Raw genomic sequence first — 13,200 nt, 5'->3', positions numbered from 1 at the left:
ACAAGAAGATTCACCACTGCATTCTCTTATCTCTGCACACTTGATGAAAGAACAGTTTATGTGATTTCTTCCAGATGAGAAAGGCACTGTGACAGCACAAAGAACAGACCACATTTTCAACAAGCATTTTTTAATGAGAAGTTTATCAGTCCCTCTCAGCATGAACTGCACTTTGGAACAGGGAGAATAGAATTGTTTTAATGAATTCATCCTGGGGCCAGCCACCCTCCTTCCAGGCACTGGCCTTGAATACACTTGATTTCTGTCCTTGGGGCAAAGGATTAGTTATGAACCATAAAACAGTTCTGCTCTCCGGCCCTTATTAATTTGCCAGGCAACTTCTTCAATTGGGTTTCTCAAACAACATCCAACCTCTAGCAGCCAGTTTCTAGTTCTCCTTTACCCCTTGCTGTTTGCCGTTTCGTTTTTCGTTTGGTTTTAGTTTGTTTGTTTGTTTTGTTGTTGTCTTTTTTTAGGTTGTTTTGGGTTTTTTTTACAAAACCTCAACTTCCCACCATTTACACATAATAAAAATTTGGAGCAGGTAAAGATAGGTTGTCATCCTGCCTCCATTACTCTTCTCACAATTGGAACTAAAAAGCACAACTCCCTTCTTCCCACACTTGGCTCTTTTTCCTCTGCATATGGAGTATGTTCAACTAGAATATGGTAGATAGGGGGAAACTGCAACCCACATCCTGAATCATCATGTAAGCATCAGTCTCTCCAGAAAAATAAAACATATGGACACACTTGCAACTCAGTTATCAAAAAGATGCACGAGAGCATGCAACAGAGAAGAGCAATTCCCAAATCTCACTGATTAACAAAATAGCAACTAGGAGTGATCAATTAATAGAATATAAACAAATATCTCCTGTTTATGCACGCTTTTTTTAAGTCCTGAAAAGGTTGAAATTTAATAGGGCCGGTCTTATTTTAAGTTTCCTTAGAGTAAAATGTTTGATTATGACTATTAAACTAAGAAGACTGATTTTAGACGATGCATCAGGTATCATCCTTACCCTCTGATGCTCCATCTTTCATTTTGGACATGCCAAACAACCTTTTACCAAGTCACTCAGGCTTTGCAGCCTTATTCTTCACATATTCCCAGCAATGCCTCAATCACCAGACCATTTCTGGGTTGCCATCCCCTAAAACCTGCAGACAGCTGCCAGGAACAGAACTCCCTGTGTCTCTCCACGGATGTGTGTGACTGGATATGCAATCCATCTGTGTTTCTGGTGACATACAGAAAGCACGTGTAGCACACAGCAGAAAAATGACCAGAAAGAAGAGAGTGGAAGGCAGGCTACCAAACCAAACCAGTTCAGTCTGCCTGTAGCCTGTTCCTTGAGTATGTTTGCAAAGCCCTCAGGCCAGATGAACTGTTTCAAGAAGCTATCTTATCAATAGGTCATACTGCCTATTTTTATAGATTTTGTACTACCCTTCTTCACAAAACCAACAGAATCAGAGATGAATTTGGGTCGGAAGGGACCTCTGAAGGTCAATCAGTCCAACCTTACATTCAAGGATGGGCCAGATTGGGTATTCTGTGAAAATAAAACACAGTTTGGATGTATTTTGGTTCATGGCTGATCTGCCTTAGTAGTTTTGACTCATTAACCTGGCAGATTTAAATGTGAGGGTCTCAGTAATTCTCAGCTAAACTGCAATGAAAATAGAACCGAAGGCTTGTTTCTTAAAAATAGAGGTCTGAGGTACAAAATGCAGTATTTATCGAAAATTAAATGTTTTATCGGTACAAATACTTTACCTGTTTCCCAACACAGAGTTTTTGCAATTTGGACAAACTACTAATGAACTACAAAGCAAGGATCCAGTCATGTGTCAAGGTTATACATTGAGGTTCATGCTGTAATTGTTTATACAGTGAATCAGAATAGAGAACACAAGTTTAGAGATATCATCAGACAACAGAAAAAATCAAAAGTATGCAGCATCTGTTGCATTCCTCTCTCTTTTGCAGCACAAAGGCCCTGAACTGCATGTTATTGAATTCAAAGTTGAGCCTATTTTCACAGGGCAATTCAATTAAAAAGCATCTGGAAGAATACTATCTTTTACTGAAAGTAAGTTCCAAATCTAATTCTCATTTATTACACTGCTGAGACAGTATCCTTTAAACGTGGTGATCAAAAGCAAACCTTTTTTTTTTTTCCACTTTAAACAGACATCAAAGCATCAATATTAGGATGAATTTTCAACAGTTCTGAGCCTACAGGTTATATTATTTGCCTTTTTAAGCAGGAGGAACTCTGGCAACACACACCCAACTTCACAAGTTTAGCTCAGCAGTTAATGTCTGGCCTTAGAACGTTATTATAAATTAATTTATTAGAGCCACAGCAAATGGAGCTGAAAAACTGCACTGTACCGTGGAGTGCTTAACCCCTATCACAAACACAGCCTCCCTCTTTCTACACCAAATCCACCTCAACTGAAATCACCCCAAAGTCAGGCCTGACAGAAAGCCAGCCAGCTGTGCTGCAGATTAAAACTGAGCATCCATCTGCACAGTCATCAGGCACAAGTCATCTCTCATGAAATAAAAAAAAACCCAACATGCTGGACAGTCAGCAAGAAAACACTGTTCATTATGACAGCTGAGAGCAGCCAGAAGAATGCCTTTTTTTTTGCTTTTTTTTTTTTTTTTTTTTTTTTTTTTTTTTTTTTTTTTTTTCTCCTTCTTTCTCAGGCTTTTCGGCCACAAGGTCACATCTGCCGTTCAAAATTAAAGTGTTTTTTTGGTGGATGCTTTTGTTTAAGAGCTTCTGAGACATACTGTTTTGAATAACATTACTAGTGGGACATCAACTACATACTAAGAACTCCTAGTCTAGTCATACACACATATAAGGGCAAACTAAAAACACCACGTTAGAGTTCAGACCAGCATATGTCATCCCAGCCAAGCATTCATTAAAAGAAAAGAATCCTGTGTCCTATTAAGACATTGGACCATTACGATATTAGACCCCAGAATTTCTAATTTAGGTCCTTTTCTCTTTGAAATATATATACATATGTATATGAGCACACACACTATCCTCCCTAGTTTGCCAAGTCTACAGCCTAGAGGATTTCTGGAGGAGGCAACTACCTATCTATTTTCCATGCAGCACCCAAAACACTCTCAGACACACTGTAACAAAGGAGGGTATTACTAAGCTAATGCTAAAAAAAAAAAAAAAAAGAAGAAAAAGTGTGTTTTCTTGGTGCCCATGAAATCCAGTTGAAATCCTCCCACATCTGCAAAAATCACATGGACCTGGAGGAAGAAGGTGAAATAACAATCTGGCAGGCAAGTCATCTTCCTCAAGTGGCTTGGAAATTGAGAGCTGATTCTCCTAATTAATTAAAAAAAATTAATGGGCAAGAGGTAACCTTCAGAATTTGCTGAAAATGCTGCAGTCAGACTCTAAGGAGATGCAAATTTTTTACTCTGAACTTCTGTTTTTACATACCCTGTTGGGTTCTGTGCGTCTCTGTCCAAGGCATTAAAGTCCTCTTGGATGTCTTTGCCCTTTCCCTCCCCTTACGTTTTCCTCAAATATTTTCCTCTGTGAGCTGGGACTGATCAATACAAAATTAGATGGATAAGGCAAGAGTTCTCATGAAAGAATCTTCCCTCTAGGAGATTAAGATTAGAAAGAGTAACAACATCTATCTCTTAACATTTAATCTATACAAATATATATTTTTAAAGCATTTTTTACAAGACTACAAAACCACCATGTTCTTAAATGTGACATACAACATTCTTGGTAGGAAGTGGGTTTCTTTGATGCAGTGAGAGTACTGTAGCTGTAAAAATCAAGACCTAATTCTCAGTCTTCTAAAATAAATCACCTAGTTGCACTAAGAATTTGATTCTGTGTAAGTGGTTTAAAGAAATTACAAGATTAAGCTTCCTTTATGAAACAACTGTTCTCAAAACTGACCAAAAGCATGAAAGGACTGGAGAATAAAGCTACTTAAGGTTCTAAAGAAACACAGAATTTGGGGGCTTCTTGACAAGCCACAGGGAGATGGTCAGTGAAGCAGAAACAAAAGCATTAAAAGTAGATGGTGTGATCTCCTGAATGGCAAAACTGAGATGCAACCAGACACTACGAAACACCGTATTACAAGCAACACTTTTTCACCCAGGAGATATAAACTGAGAACTAACAGCAACAAAGTACTATACAAGCAGAGGAGGGCTACAAGGCTGAGGACAGGGAATGGAGCATTTGCCTCTGCAAATCCCAAACTGACTTCAAGGCAAGGTCTTGCCACATATGATCCTCATCCTGAAACATCAGTAACATGGGTTGGCATCAGTAATGCTCATAAAAATTGGCATGTGAGTGTTCCTATTTTACCAGTGACTTTACTACCAGTGTAAAGAGGTAGTTGCCCAGATTTCTTACAGCATCAGAAGCAGATGAACTCAAGTATCAGAGACAGTTCTTCCTTCCCACTACAACAGCTTTCAGAAGTGGGTATGATGGACAAAGCTCCAAAGAGCTCCAGCCTCACAAGACCAGGGATGATGAGCCACATTTCAGTTTTTAAGAACTTTTAAAAACTTTACTAGGAAGATTGTGGAGGAACAGACAAGCAGCAATTTCCAAACACGCTACTAATTACTCTCAACTGATAACACAACCAGGAAAGGACCATACAACTCAAGAGCCTACATAGTCTCACTGAGCACTGGCATTAAAACTGAATATGAACCAATTCTATCTTTTAAAAGACAGCTGGAAATAAATGGAGGGGTGCAGGGGGAATCCACCTAGTTAAAAGAATAATTTTACTATCAAATTCCCAGAAAAAATTTCTCCTTATGTCTAGAGACCCAAGAGGCTACAAAAAAACAAGTTTCCAAGTTGGAGGCAGCATTAAAAAAGAAATGGAAGAGGAAGCCTAGTATCTCTCAAATATCTAAAACTTTACAGGCAAAACACTTCATATGTACAACAATATTTCTTTGTGAGGCTGAATTTAAATGCTGCATGGGTCTAGAGAAAAACATCAGCCTAAACTGTTTTCCAAAGAAGGCTACTGATTTCTCTGAAATTTTGGTGGTGTGCACTCCATTCAACAGAGAAATGGGTGCTGTGGAGGAAGACTTCAGTGCAAGAAGCCAGAGGTACCAGCAAAAGGTTCAATTGCACGTGCATCGATTTAAAATACTCAGCCATCTAGGTAACCATAACAACTTCACTGTATGTTCAATGGAAAAGCTGTCACTTAGCAAGGTGCACAGATGAGTCTTCAATTAAAAAACAAACAAACAAACAAAAACAAAAACACCCCCCCAAACAAATAACCAAAACAAAAAACCTAAACCAGTCTTCACAGAGTACATTTCAGACCACAGTTACAACCAGTAACTAACTTCTTGATGTGCCTCAAAGCATTCTGTGCAGATCACACCAATAGTCTTGAAAAGAGCTAATTACAGGCTGTGATGGAGATAGGAGAGAGAACATGAGGGGCTTTGCACACCATTTTATAATATTAGGCACTCCAGGGTTGTTCCTGCAGCCAGTACGCCAGATGTCTGGTAATCTCTCAGGTAACAGTATCTTGACTCTGCCCACACTATTTTGCTGTCTACTGCTCCATCAGTTTGAAAAACTACCTCAAAATAACCTCTTTAAAACCTCACATGGTGAATATTAATTGACCATTTATAACAGATCTTATTATATTGATTCAGGCTGCTCCCATCTTACTCTTCTGGTCATTTTATGACAAAATACAGTTCTGCCAGTCTTCTATATTTTATTCGCGTCTTATTAGTTACTGTAGTATAATTGCAAATAAAAAAATTATTAAATGCAAATTAACCAAAGTATCTGGAAATATGTGCTGTAGGATCTTCAGATTAATATATGGGTTTTCTTACTAAACCTCTGAAGTGCCATAGAACCATAGAATGGTTTGGGTTGGAAGGGACCTTATAGATCACTTAATTCCAACCCCCCCTTTTTGGGCAGGGACACCTCCCACCAGACGAGGTTCCTCAAAGCCCCATCCAGCCTGGCCTTGAACACTTCCAGGGAGGGAACAGCCACAACTTCCCTGGGCAACCTCTGCCAGTGTCTCCCCACCCTCACAAGAAAGAATTTCTTCCTAATGTATAACCTGAATCTCCCCTCTCCAGATTAAAGCCATTGCCCCTTGTCCTATCACACCCTTGTAAAAAGTTCCACCCAGCTTTCCTGTAGCCCCTTCAGGTACTGGAAGGCCTCTATAAGGTCTCCCTGGAGCCTTCTCCTCTCCAGGCTGAACAACCCCAACTCTCTCAGCCTGTCTTCACAAGAGAGATGCTTCAGCCCTGATCATCTTTGTGACCCTCCTGTGGTTCCATGTCCTTCTTGTGTTGGGGGCTCCAGAACTCAACACAGGACTCTGGGTGGGGTCTTATGAGAGGAGAGTGTAGGCAAACTTAAAAAGGAGCCTAAAATGCCAACTCACTGAGAATTACATTAAACATGCTTCAATAAAAGCAGTCATTTACACAACTCTATGGCTTCCCTATTTGAAAAAGAATTTCACAGAAGCTGTGGCATTACTGTGTGAAATAGTAAAAAAACAGAAATCATCTGACATGGCATCAGCAGTCATTCAAAATAAAAACATTTATATTTTGGCACCATGCTTTAAGGAACTCCATACTCCTGTTCGATACTTCCAAGCCAACCACAGCAGTGTATAAAATTTGGTTGTTCCTGTCGTGAAAAAACACTGTTCCAAATTTTTGTAATTCAAAAGTTCCTCCCTAAGGTATTCTGCAGTTTTTATTTTGGATTATAAAAGCATTAATTATTCTAATAAAATATTAGGAACCTAATGCTACTGGATTGTGTGCACTTTCACAGCATGGCTTGTTATTTTGGGGTCATCTTCACTACCTGCCTGCAAGTCCAAACCTATTAACAGGAATTACACTTGCCATGCTCAAAATTGAAGGCAAGTGAGCCTCGGTAATGACTCACTGAAAATTCTTTTACTAGTCCTTATTATATGAGGATACTTTCAGAGTTCTTAGAAACAAGATGCTTTCAGGATATACACGACATAAAATTGGTTCATGAATATAATTTCATATACAATACAGCACAGAACAAGACTATCAGGTTTGGAATTTTTTAAAAATGAAACTATTAGGCAAATATTAGGCAAAAGTGTTTTGAACAAATATTCTGACTAAGCAATACTTTTCACAACACTTTAAGGAATGTCATGACAACAAAGGATTTGAGGGAAGGTCAGTGAATCTCAGAGACAGTAACAGCACATTAACTGTAAAAATGTAGTGTTGTGTTATAACTGCCAGTGTAATCTCTTTCAGAATATGAGATATCTTAATCACTTACTACATCTAATGAACCCTACTTCACAGGACTAATTCTCTAAAAGACATCATTGTCAAAATGTCAAGGCTTATTACCCCTTCATTTGTCAGTCTTCTCAGCAGTCCTCCCTTTCATTATTCCATTTTAGATGCAAAGGAAAATGTGTCTTCTGCACTGTGTGTGAGAAATGATCATGCAAGAACAGGCTAAACATGTATGTTTTAAAAAAACTTTACTAGCTACCCACCCAAGATATAAAACCTAAAAAACTAAAATTGTTTTTATTCTAATGATTTTGCAGCCCATTTTACTAAAGATGCGATGCCTTAATATCATGTCCAAGCTCCAGGTTTTGTTAATTACATCCTACCTACCTAAATGCCCCCTGTAGTTTCAATTAGACATGGTATTCTTCTTCACTTCCCGTCCTGATTATTGTGCACTGTTGCTAAGCGCTAGTTAACAGTTGCCACATTCACCCCAAGTTGGCTGCACTTCAGTGGTCATTCAAAGAATTAAATACAAAACATATGGTACAGAACCATACAAAGCATAAAAGCACTTTTAAAAACCACTTTTAAATGCTTAATATGAAAGATACTACAAAAGGTAACACGTTTGAAAGTAAAAACCATACAGTCCCGTGCCTACCTAACATTTCCTAGGAGCACTGAAAATTTTAAGGAAATGTATTCAATCCTCTTTTTTTTTTTTTTTTTTTTTTTAAGTAAGATTCTCTAGAGTATTTTTTTTCACGATACTGAATGAACAGTTTTACAGTGAATGAATAACCAAGCATATGATAAGCTTCACATTACAGAGATTTTTCCAGATTTCCCTTAAAAAAGTTTAACTCGCTGCATCTCATAGAAACTAATTAGCATATCCTAAATTACACTACCAAGTTTTTTGTCTTCCTTGCATCTGCAAAATACTTCAGACATGACATGTTCAACTGCCAAATATCAATTCCAATAATTATGTGTTTAAGAAGACCTTGAACGTGCTTTCTTGGATTTGAGACCAATTTTTCACACAGTCAGATCACTCCTCCTTTCATCTGTGATGTCCTAAGAAGATCTTAAGAAACTTCACATATTTTAATTACACCAGTAAAAGCTCAGTAATGAGGTTGTCTACTCCTTATTTCCTCTAGTATTATATTCTGGGCTTGAAAACTGCCTTACCAAAAAGTCATCACTATTTCTGATTATTACATTACCTACAGCCTAACCGACTAATAAAATTCCTAGTATGTAGATATTGGGTTTTATAACTTTTCTCTTTTTTTTGTTGAACACCTTAGCAAAAACATTTTTTAAACAAACACTACCAAAATTAAACAAAAACATACAGTGTATTTGTTACCTGTATTAGCAGATGTATAAATAAACTTCCAGGGTTTAGAGCCCAACCCTTTAAACAGGCAGACATATATTGAACATTATTAAATTTTTTTTGGAGCATTTTGTCACAAATAGTTGAGAATACATAAGAAAAAGTGTGCATAGGTGCAAAAATCCACAAGTGGTAACAAGAGGAATAAACAAACTTATCTCAAAAGCTCTGAGAATCCTCCCACAATCCTTGTTCCTTTTCAAAGAGGTATTAAAAAAAGTTAATCCATCAGCTCTGTAAGTGCTTTTGTCCTACTCACAAGCAAAGTCTTCAGGATAAGGTTCAATATTTTCAAAGATTTTTTTGAAAAAAAATCTCACTAGGGCTTTTGTAATAAACTTTTTAATTAAAAGAAAACCTACTCTTGATTTCTTTAGAGGGCATAGCCCAAACCCCTTAAAAAAGCTCCATAATTAAGTGTGCATTACATAATTTAATAGTGCAGAAAGCCCTTACCTGTCCTCTCAGAGGTCACGTATATAACTGTATCTGCATCACCTACTTGCTCCACTCTCAGTCCTAAACAACACTAAGAATTGTAATAAAACATTATGCTTCAGTTTTTCCTTAAGTCAGGAAATAAAACACAGCACTTTCTTCTTCAACAGCCTTTTATTGCAATCTTTTAAAGAGTTCTTTGTAACAAGTTATCAATGAAGTAAGATGAACATGAAATATTATTTCAGTAATACTTAAAATATCTTGCAACGGAAAAGTTGTAAGAGTCACCAATTCAAAGAAACCCAAACAAAACCACATGAAAAAAAGGTCACATCTTCAGGGTACTTAAAGCAAACACAAGGGCAAGCAGTAAACATGGGATTTATTTTTCCACCAGGTAACTTAAAGTCTCCTGCACGTCAAACACATCTGACAATCCTTAAATTTGAGACTACAAATAACGTATCTGCAGACTTGGGGCCTAACCGAACAGCAGCCCTTGGCCCACCCTCTGGGTTGGCCGAAAACGTATTCTTGAAACAAATTTTTCATCTCTCGGAGAGCTGCCGAGAGCCACGGGAAGGGCCCGATCCCGGCGGTACCGCACGGCTGCCGAGGCGCCTCCTTCATAAACCTGTCAGCTGCCTGGGGCAGCCGACGCCAGGTCCACCGGAGCCGATTCTTCCCAACTTTCCCTCTACTTCCCAACAGTGGCTCAGCCCTGCCGATCGGCGGTCGCCACGGTGAAGGGACTCGCCAAAGGGCCGCCTCTGACAGGGCCCGCGACGCAGCCCTGCTCGCACTGCCCTGCCCTACTCGCCACCGCCACCGTTACCACAGCCCCCCGGGCTGCCGCGTCTCCAGGGGACACGGTCGCCCCTCCGCGACAGTGAAAGCCCTCCCTGGGGAGCAGACCCCGCGTCCTCTTTTCTCCTCCTCAAAACCAGAAATGTCCAGAAATGTCCCCCGAACAACCCTCCCCCCCCCCAGGCCTTCTACCCCCGGCGCTCCCCTCCTCAAGCGAATCTTCCCCCGGCCGCGGAGGGCGAAACATCCGAGCCCCCTGCTGGCAGCCGCCCACATGGCAGCGCGGAGCGCAGGAGCTCGCCGCCCGCCCGCCGGCTCTCCGACAGAACCACCTGCACCCCCCGCACCCACCCCGCCCGCCTCATCCCCATTCCCCGGGGCTTTGCCGCCTGCCGCCCACCCACTCGCAGAGACGGCTTTGCTGCCGCAGCCGCCCGGCCAAGGCTCTGCCGCCCCCTCCTTGCCCTGTCGGAGCGATGTCATTTCCACACCCCCCCCACACCTCCCCGGTCCAACACGACGGTAACAAAGGGCTGGAGCCCACCCGGGGGAGGGCACGGGCAGCCCGCCAGTGACACCGGCCGCATCCCGCCGCGCTGCTGGCAGCCCCCCCGCCGCCCCCGGTGCTGCGCTCCGCGGGGTGACTGACAGGGAGCGCGACCCAGCGAGCGGGGCGCCGCTGCCGCCACCCCGACCCGACCCGACCCGCTACCTCTGTGCCCTCCCCAGAAACGGGACAGAAGGAGAAGTCAAGCCCCGCGTCCCAAGTCGCTCCCTTACCTTACTGGGTAGAGAGAGAAGAAGTTGAAGAGCTCTCCTTCCACCCCTCCCTCACTTAAAAAAAAAAAAATTTTTTTTTTTTTTTTTTTTTTTTTTTTTTTAATTTCCCCCCCCCTCCCTCCCCTAACACCGAGGAACCGCGCTCGGCAGTCCCAGCCGGCGCCCTCGGTGCCGCAATCTTCCTCCGGGTCTCGGTCTCGGTCTCTCCCTCTCTCTCCTTCCCTCTCTCTTCGGAGGGAGGAGGAGGGGAGGCGAGGGGAGGAGAATGGGGCGGTCCCGCAGGTGCCGCCCCTCCTGCTCTTACAGTGAGGAGGGAGAGGGGTCGGGGGGCAGCTGCGCTCAGGTGAGGGGGTGTCCAGCGGTCGGCAAGGCTCCGGAGTAGCCTCCCCGTCCCGATCCAGGGCCCAGAAGGGCGGGGCTGTGACTGAGGGTGTCACGGCAGGGACTGAGGTGATGGGAAGTGGTCGCGGGTTAGTGTGGAAGAGGCAGGCGGAGGGCAGTGAGGCCTGGGACATGGGAGCCGAGGCTCGGTGGGGAGGGAGCGAGCCTGGAAGCACTTCCAGTCTGGGAGGGCAGGGATGAGGCCCTGCACGTAGGGGAAAGAAGAGAGGAACGGAGACGCGACAAAACCCTGTCAGAAGCCCAGCGTGGCCCCGTGGCCAGAGGAGGCAGAAGGTCTCTGCTACCACTAGCCCTGCAACACGGGCTGTGGGCAGAGTTTAAAGCTGGAGGGGTCACCTCATGTTATGTTTTGTGTTAGTTAGCAGTGGGGTTAATCCAAGAGTGGTGAAGTACAAGATGAAGGCGCTTCACGTGATAGGAGCACGCTGGAGATGGACTAGAGAAGGGGACTTGTGTTGGAAATGAAATTGAACAAGGCTCAAGGCAAAGCAGATAGAGATGAGGGGATGTTTTAGAGGGGATGGGAACAGAAGGATCTGGAACATTTAAAGCTGCAAATGGAGCCAGAGTGTGTGTGGAAGCCACAGATTAGTGGATGTAAAGATGAAGGTCGGACTTAGCGGGAGCGTGGGAAGGAGACTAGAAATACAGCAGGGTGCTCTGAGGGTATTGAGCTGGGAAAAATGATTTTGCATTTTCTTCCTTTTACCTTTGATTGATTAAGCTACCATATGAACCACCTCCTCTCCTTTTCACTTTTCACAGGGCATCTTTCTGGAGAGCCTTTCAAAAAGCCTTTATCTTCTCTCAGCACCATAATAGGGCTCAGACTAACGCAGTGTCCTATCTTTGCCTCAATAGCTGAGAGAAAAGTGGTAGAAACAAAAAAGTTGTAATGTTGTTTGTTTTCTTTGACAGGAACCTGCTGCTGTGTGACATTGAGAAAAAGACGTCCAGTACTTTTCTCCCATCTTTTTCTTTTGTATTTATTGGTTAAAATACTAAGTCCTAGCATCCTAGTGAGTGTCCTCATTACCCCAAATAATAAGACTTTTCATCAAAAAGTGGGAGGGCAAAAAACTGTCCATATCTTGTGGAGAAAGTAGAGATGGTACAAAATGGTGTGGCACTGCATTAGTGCTGCTTGGTCTAGAAATAAGAAATGGGTCTGTCTGATAGATAATATAGATGTTTTTGAACAATCCACACATTTAGCCTTTTTCTGCATTTATCACACTGTTTCTGGTAGGCATTAAGGAGGCTTTCACTATTTGTTCTGGTTTTAGTTTAATTTGAGCAATGCTTTTTATGACATGCTGATTTGCACTTCATTTAATATAATGGGATGTGAAGTGTAGTAATGGGTGCTTATATCTGTGTAGATAAGTTAGAGATCAAAGGTTGGGGAATATTGTTACACAGCCTTCATAGCAAATTGGGTAGGAAAGAATCTTCAGGCCATCTCAGATAATGCAACACACACATATAAAATATATACATCACTTCCTTTTCTGCAGCTGTATGAGTTTGCATTTCTGGATATATGCTTTTTTCCTACCAGCTTCTTTGGCACTTTGTAGTACTTTAGGTGCAGAACTTCCTTACATATATTCTTATGTCACAGTTGTTCTAAAAAAGAAAAAAAAAGAAAAAAAAAGAAAAAAAAAAAAAAAAAAAAAAAAGAAAAAGAAAATGGAAATAAATAATGGCAATAAAGTTCAGGCTGCCATTCCATTATGTCTGCTTGAATGCTGTATATGTCAGCTATGTTGTTGATTCTCTGCAAAATATAATTGATTTAAGCAGTATCAGAGTATCAGTTACAGTCCCTTGAGATAATGTTGCTGTGACCCTGGACAGATTTAGGCAGTGACTTCATTACTTCTCTTAAAAGTTCATGAGAGATTCAAAAGAATTTCAAGGCGCCTTCAGAATGCCTGCTATAGAGTGCAATCATTCTAGCTTAAATTATTTAATTATATCTAAATTG

At 41.6% G+C, this 13,200-nt stretch overlaps 1 protein-coding gene across 16 annotated transcripts in view; it reads right to left on the bottom strand.

The window, feature by feature from the left end:
* GREB1L (GREB1 like retinoic acid receptor coactivator) overlaps window positions 1-11,049 on the bottom strand; it is a 140,169-nt gene extending 129,120 nt beyond the window's left edge. For 10 of the 16 annotated variants that reach the window (XM_071737275.1, XM_071737274.1, XM_071737276.1 and 7 more), the window contains exon 1: window positions 10,809-10,933. The gene's annotated coding sequence lies outside the window, so the exon portion shown is untranslated. Of the gene's footprint in view, window positions 1-10,808 lie in introns of all 16 variants that reach the window. The other 6 variants (XM_071737279.1, XM_071737282.1, XM_071737283.1 and 3 more) reach the window with 1 other exon arrangement.
* Window positions 11,050-13,200: the final 2,151 nt, after the last annotated feature.

The sequence above is a fragment of the Heliangelus exortis genome, chromosome 2, assembly GCF_036169615.1.
Source record: "Heliangelus exortis chromosome 2, bHelExo1.hap1, whole genome shotgun sequence".
Taxonomy (NCBI): Eukaryota; Metazoa; Chordata; class Aves; order Apodiformes; family Trochilidae; genus Heliangelus; species Heliangelus exortis.
The sequence above is the reverse complement of the archived record's forward strand: the minus strand, read 5'-3'. Positions and strand labels throughout refer to the sequence as shown.